The sequence below is a fragment of the Vombatus ursinus genome, unplaced genomic scaffold, assembly GCF_900497805.2.
Source record: "Vombatus ursinus unplaced genomic scaffold, bare-nosed wombat genome assembly UNPS02014893.1, whole genome shotgun sequence".
NCBI classification, from domain to species: domain Eukaryota; kingdom Metazoa; phylum Chordata; class Mammalia; order Diprotodontia; family Vombatidae; genus Vombatus; species Vombatus ursinus.
This window is the reverse complement of record NW_020954671.1, coordinates 5,417,120-5,423,485: the sequence shown is the minus strand read 5'-3', so window position 1 is coordinate 5,423,485 and position 6,366 is coordinate 5,417,120.

Below are 6,366 nucleotides of genomic sequence, written 5' to 3'. Positions count from 1 at the left end.
AGTTCAAATCTGGTCTTAGTCACTTACTAGCTGTGTGACCTGGGCTAGTCACTTAATCCTATTTGACTCAGTTTAGTCATCTGTAAAATGAGCTGGAGAAGGAAATGGTAAACCACTCCATTATCTTTGCCAAGAAAACCCCAAGAAAACCCCAAAAGGCATCACAGAGAGTCAGACATGACTGAAAATGGCTAAACAACAAAAAAAAATTATGCCTCAGACCATGGTGTGAATTTATTTGTCAAGTCTTTCCTGAGAAAATGTTTTGGTGGGGTAAGAGGTCAAAAGATCATGGAGCAAATGACTGGAAGAAAAAAAAAACTATCAAAGAAAGAGCATATTCAAAACTATGGAGTCCTGATGACAAATTTCCCTCACTTCATAAGGCCACTCAACCACAGAATTACAAAAGTATGATGCTGTTAGTTTTAAATTACTTAAGGTATTGAATTTCAAAGGTAGCATGGTATAATCAATCAATCAAAAAACATTGACAAAATGCCTACTATGAGCTAGATGTTATGCTGAGGTTACAAAGACAAGAATGAAACCATCCCTACCTTCAAGTAGTTTGCATTCAATCAATAATGAAAAAGAGTGCTGATTTTAAAATCAATGGAGAATTGTGTAACATTAAGAACTGTTTCAGGATCTCCAAGGCCTAGGGAATTCTACCTAGGTATGATTTATTCAGTCCCACTGGGCCTGGTTTCTAATGGGAGGGCATTAGGCTCTCTGTTCTCTCACTCTTGTGCTCATCTTCTCTATCTTGGTGGGACAAATTTATTTATAGCTTAGGCTATGGCTCATGTCTAGAATTTCCTGCCAAAAAGGGAAAGTAAAAAAGGTATTCAATGTAAAATGTCAATCAACCTCGGGGCAGATAATCTATTCCTACACACGAAGTAAATGTTAAACATAAAAGACTCATGGAGCACATTAACAGAGTGACTTAAAACAGGATTTGGTAACAACTCAAAACTATTGTTATAATCTGCTAATATTTAAAGCTCATCAGAACATAAAGCAGATGGCAGAACTACTAATTAAGTATTTTACATTTTACCCTTCACATTGCAGTCCAAACAATGATGGTACTTATCTGCTTGCAAACTGACTGGGTTTGGGCCAATCTGGATTTCCTCTCCATATTGTTGGGTACTCTTCTCCTGATACTGTTTAGCTCCGACAAGATGAGACCTAAGACCTCTGGACCTCTTGAACACACATGGTTGCCCTTAGCCCTAGACATGACCATCTTAGAATAGATATTTGTTCACCTGAGATCAAAAAAGAATAAAAACAAAAGTAGAAAAGTCAGTCAAGGATGATGTAAGTGCATCCATTTAATTCCCCTTCCACTAGTTGCCACACGGCTAAAGTTGCCATGATGTTGTAGAGAAGGGCAGCCTCTCTCCATTTTTCAGTGTGAAGGAAGAGAATTCATGACAGATACTCTCTTTTCATTGATAGAGTAATCTACAACCAAACCCCCCCCCCATAGGGTAGAAGAAGACCGAGTGATGCCAGAGATGGCATTCACTTTACCTGGATCAAATCCTTCACCTGATACATGGTTATGGGACTATGGGCAGGCCACTTCACATTTCTCTAAGTTTTAGTATCCTTATCTTTAAAATAGGGATAATAATACCAGTAGTGCTTACTTCATAGGGATATCGTGTCCAATGAGATAATATCCATAGAGTGCTTTATAAACATTTAAAAAGTTACATAAGCAAATATTATTATTTCCTCAGAAATCTATTATACTTTTTTTTTTAAAGAGAGAGATCTGACATTGGAAAATATACCAGATATTTATGTGTCAGATCCTAAAGCTAGATGAAAAAATGGACCAGAATGAGAAAGGTGTTTACATTCTTTGGCATCTTCCCCAGGATCCTGGTATGTGAGAAAGTTTGCTTAGACCTCTATATCAAACAATGAATCAATCAAAAATCAACAAACAAGGGGCAGCTTGGTGGCACAGTGGATAGAGTACTGGCTTTGGAGTCAGGAGGACCTGAGTTCAAATCCGGCCTCAGACACATAACACTCACTAACTGTGTGACCCTGGACAAGTCACTTAACCCTATTGCCTAGCCCCTCAAAAAATCAACAAACATTTATTAAATAGTTACTCTGTGCCAGGCACAATATTGAGCATCGGGGATTCAAAAGAAATAGTCCTTGCCCTCAAAAAACTTGCATTTAAATGGAGAGGACAACGTGTGAATATATAAGAATATTCAAAGTATATACAGATTACACTTGTAGATACAAGTATATGTAAGTGTATACAAGTATACAAAATGAAAACAAGTTAATTGGGGTGGAGTGGGGAGAACACTAGTAGCTGAGGTGATTGGAATGTTGTACATGAGATCCATATGGTTGAATAGCAGAATCTGCTGAAGGGAATAGTATTTAGGAAGATTAGAAAGGTAGGAAAAATCCAGATTGCAAAGGACTTTAAATGCCAAACAAAAAAGTTTATATTTGACCTTAAAGGCAATAAAGACCCACTGGAAAACTCCATTTTACTGAGTCAAGGGTGGGGACAAAACTGTGTTTTAGGAAAATCATTTTGGTGGCTGTGTGAAGGATGAATTGGCATGGAAAATGACTTGAAGCAGGGAGACCAAAAGGCTATTTTATTTTATTTTTTAACTAAGGGGTTATTGCCGTAGGTCTAGGCAAAAAGTGATGAGGGACTGAACTGGAGTCATAGCTGTGTGAAAGGAGAGAAAGGAAATGTATGTGAGATGCCGTGGAGACAGAAGTAACAAGATTTGGGAACTATTTGGATGTGTGGGGTGAGTGAAAATAAGGAGTCAAGGGTAATACTGAGGTTGTGAACCTAAATTACTCATCAGATAATGTCTGATGGTGTTCTCAATAGTACTGAGGAACTGGAAGAAGGTAAAAAATAGGTTTTGGTGCAAAGAGAATGAATTCTTTATTGGATATATTGAGTTTAAGATGCCAACAGGTTATCCATTTTGATGCATCTACAGGGCAATTGGTGATTCAGGACTGGAGCTCAGATGAGAGCTAGGACTAGATGTAGAGGTTTGGGGACCATCTGCAGAGAGATGATAATTGAACTCACGGGAAGTGATGAGGTCACCAAATAAAGATTGAAGTGATGGAAGCTAATGTGGTCACTGAAAGAGTATAGAAAGAAAAGAGAGTCTGGGATAGAACCATGTGTCATAGTGGGCAGAACACGGATAAACTATGAAAAGGAGACTGAGAAGGAGTTGCTAGGCAGATAGGAAAAGAACAAGGAGAAAGCAGTGTAAGGAAAACCCAGAGACGAGAAAATATGCAGGAGAGTGTGATCTACTGTGGGTAGTGAGTGCTTTTGATCTGTGGAACCTTCTAATGGGCTATGTGTGTTCTGGCTCAGTGTTAAAGGGTTTGGCACTTCAGAATGACAGAAAATCCTTGTTCTCCTCCATTCTGTATGAGTGGGAGGGTTGCATCAAAGCTGAGTTAGAAAGGCTTGGCCACTGAACTAGGAAAAGACACCTATCTACCAAGTAGACCTTAAAAGGAGTGTCTCTGCCCTCTGGGCTTTTTTTTTCCTACGTGTCTCCCAATCACATAGCATGTAACAATCTCTATCCCCGTCTCTCTCTGTCTGTCTCTATCTATCTCTCTATTTTCTTCCCACTCCTCAGCCTAAATGGTAACTGCTTGCATGTGAAATTTAGATGAGGGGCTCAGCTAGGTAAGCTTGAGTCTAGGCCTTAGGTCTTTGGTTACTTTATCTGGTTTATATTTATCTCCTTGAGCATAGATGAGTAAATGGTAATCCTGAGATGGACATTTTTAGGTTTGGAGACAGTCTTGTGTGTTTAGGAAGTTCTGAGTTCTTGGGTCATTCCGCCAATCATAGGAGGTGCCCCCTTCCAGCTACTATAGCCCTTTTGGAAGAGGGAAATGACCCCTTCAAGACAGAGAAGTCTAACCCTTGGCCTGACTTGCCAGAAGACGTGGACCCTGTGGGAGATAGAGCTAAATTGAAGCTAAAATGGTGATTCAGCAGTTCAGGAAAATGCTTCTTGTTTTGATGCTTTAAGTATCAACCTCTCAGAGATACTAAGAATACTTCTAAGTTACTACTGAATGTTAAAAAGAAAATATTTGTGAGTCTTTTCTTGTTTTTAACTTTTATTTTATGTGGAGGAAATAAATAGCTGTCCTATATCTGATTTACTATATATTAAATACCTTCCTACTTCCTTTTGGGGAAACCCAGACTAAACTTATACTCCAGAGTAGGGTCATAAAAACCAGAGTTGGAAGAAAAAGAGCTTGACTCTTCTGAGTCTAGTAACAGTTCTATGTTGTTGTAAGTGTCAATACTGCAAAGAGGTCAAGAAGGATGAGAACTGGGAAGAGGTATTAGTTTTGGCACTTAAGAGGTCATCAGAAATTTTGAAGAGAGCAGTTTCATTTTAGTGATTAGGTCAAAAGCTAGATTACAGAGGGTTTAGAAAACAATGAGAGGAGCAAAAGTGGAGGCATCAAGTGTATCTGGCTACTTCAAGGAGTATGACTGAGAAAAAGAAGAGGCATATCTAGCAGGAATGATAAGATTTTTTAAGGATGAAGGAGACCTGATTAAGCTTGCAGGCAACTAGGGAAGGAAGCAAGTAGATAGGGAAAGATTGAAGATTAGACAGAGAAGGGATGATAATGGGAACCGTCTATTGAAGAAGATGAGACAGAATGAGATCAAGAGTACACGTAGAGTAACTGGCCTTGTTGAGAACAAGGAGTATTTCTTTTTCAGAGCCTAGAATAATAAAAGCAAGCATTTATATAGCACCTACTGAGTACCAGAAACTGTGCTAAGATGCTATTAATATCTTCATTTTACAATTGATTGGAAGGGGGGGTGTTTCCTCATCTGTAAAATGAGCTGGAGAAGGAAATGGCAAACCACTCTAGTATCTTTACCAAGAAAATTCCAAATGGGGTCACAAAAATTCAGATATGACTGAAAAACAAATGAACAATAACTTTACAATTGAGGAAACTGAGGCAGAGATTGAGACTTGCACAAGGTCACATGGTCACTAAGTGTCTAAGGCCAGATTTTAATTGAGGTCTTCCTGACTCTAGGCCCAGCACTCTTATCCACTTCACCACCTAGTTGCCTGGAGTAAAGGAGGAAATAGTGGGGGGATGAGGAAGTAGTTGGGGATGAAGAAATAGTGGGGGATGAAGCAAAGGGGATGCCCCTCTCACTATCTGTCCTACTTATACCCAAATCTTGCTTTGAAGCACTACAGACTGATAATTATCTATGCAGCCTCATTTTTTTAATGATGGAATATTATATCCCACAGAACAGTACAGTTGTTAATTGGTTTAAGTCCATCTACTAGGTTAGGATTGTATCCTTTCATAAAATGTTTTCTGGCATGTCTGAATGGATAAATTTGTTTTTTTTTGCTTTTCCGGTATCTTCAGATGTTTTTTGAAACTTAGACTTGCAGGCTCCTTTGTGACACAGCATTTCTTAAACCATCTAGAATTATGTAAATATATTATACATCATTTGTTCCTTCTCATATCAAATTTTGGGGATGCCAGTTTCATCCCTAACTAGCTGTGTGACCTAAAAGAAGTCTATGCTACCGTGAACGTTTCTATGTCACCATTTCCTCATCTATAAAAGAATGATGCTAGCTGTTGTCATCAAAACATCTATTAAAAACCTATTATGTGCTGGGCAATCTGTAAAATGACAGGGATACAAAGAAGGGCAAAAACAATTCCTGCCCTCAAGGAGCTTACAATCTAAAAAACACAAAGCCATCAAATTCCATTGACGTGTTATTTCCCATCAAGTTTTTGAACCTTTGCTTCACATTGATGTTGGATTTCATCTTGTCATTTATATCAGGATTCTGAATCTCATATACTAAAACAGTCCAATAATGCTTAAATTTGAAGCCAGCCAACAAAATCTGGAGAGGATTTTGAGAATATCTATTTACCCACAAGATATCCCATCATTCTTACAAACCAACCAACCACTATAGTTACATAACAGAGATACTGAAAAGTAGAAGGATCAGAGTAGGAAAGGAAACCAGTGGTAAATAGAGCTCTGGAAAAAAAAATATATGTTTTGGTGAGGGAGAAGGAAAAAATTAACTGCCCTAACTATAGTAGAGATAAATGAATATCACTGGGATCTATGAATTGTGTTCGAGCATTTCTAGTCTGTCAAAAATCATGTCTTCTATGGGTCAGCTGCATGCTCATAGAGCAGCTTGGAAGATAATCGCCCCCCCCCTTTCTCTGTATGTGTGTGTGTGTGTGTGTGTGTGTGTGTGTGTG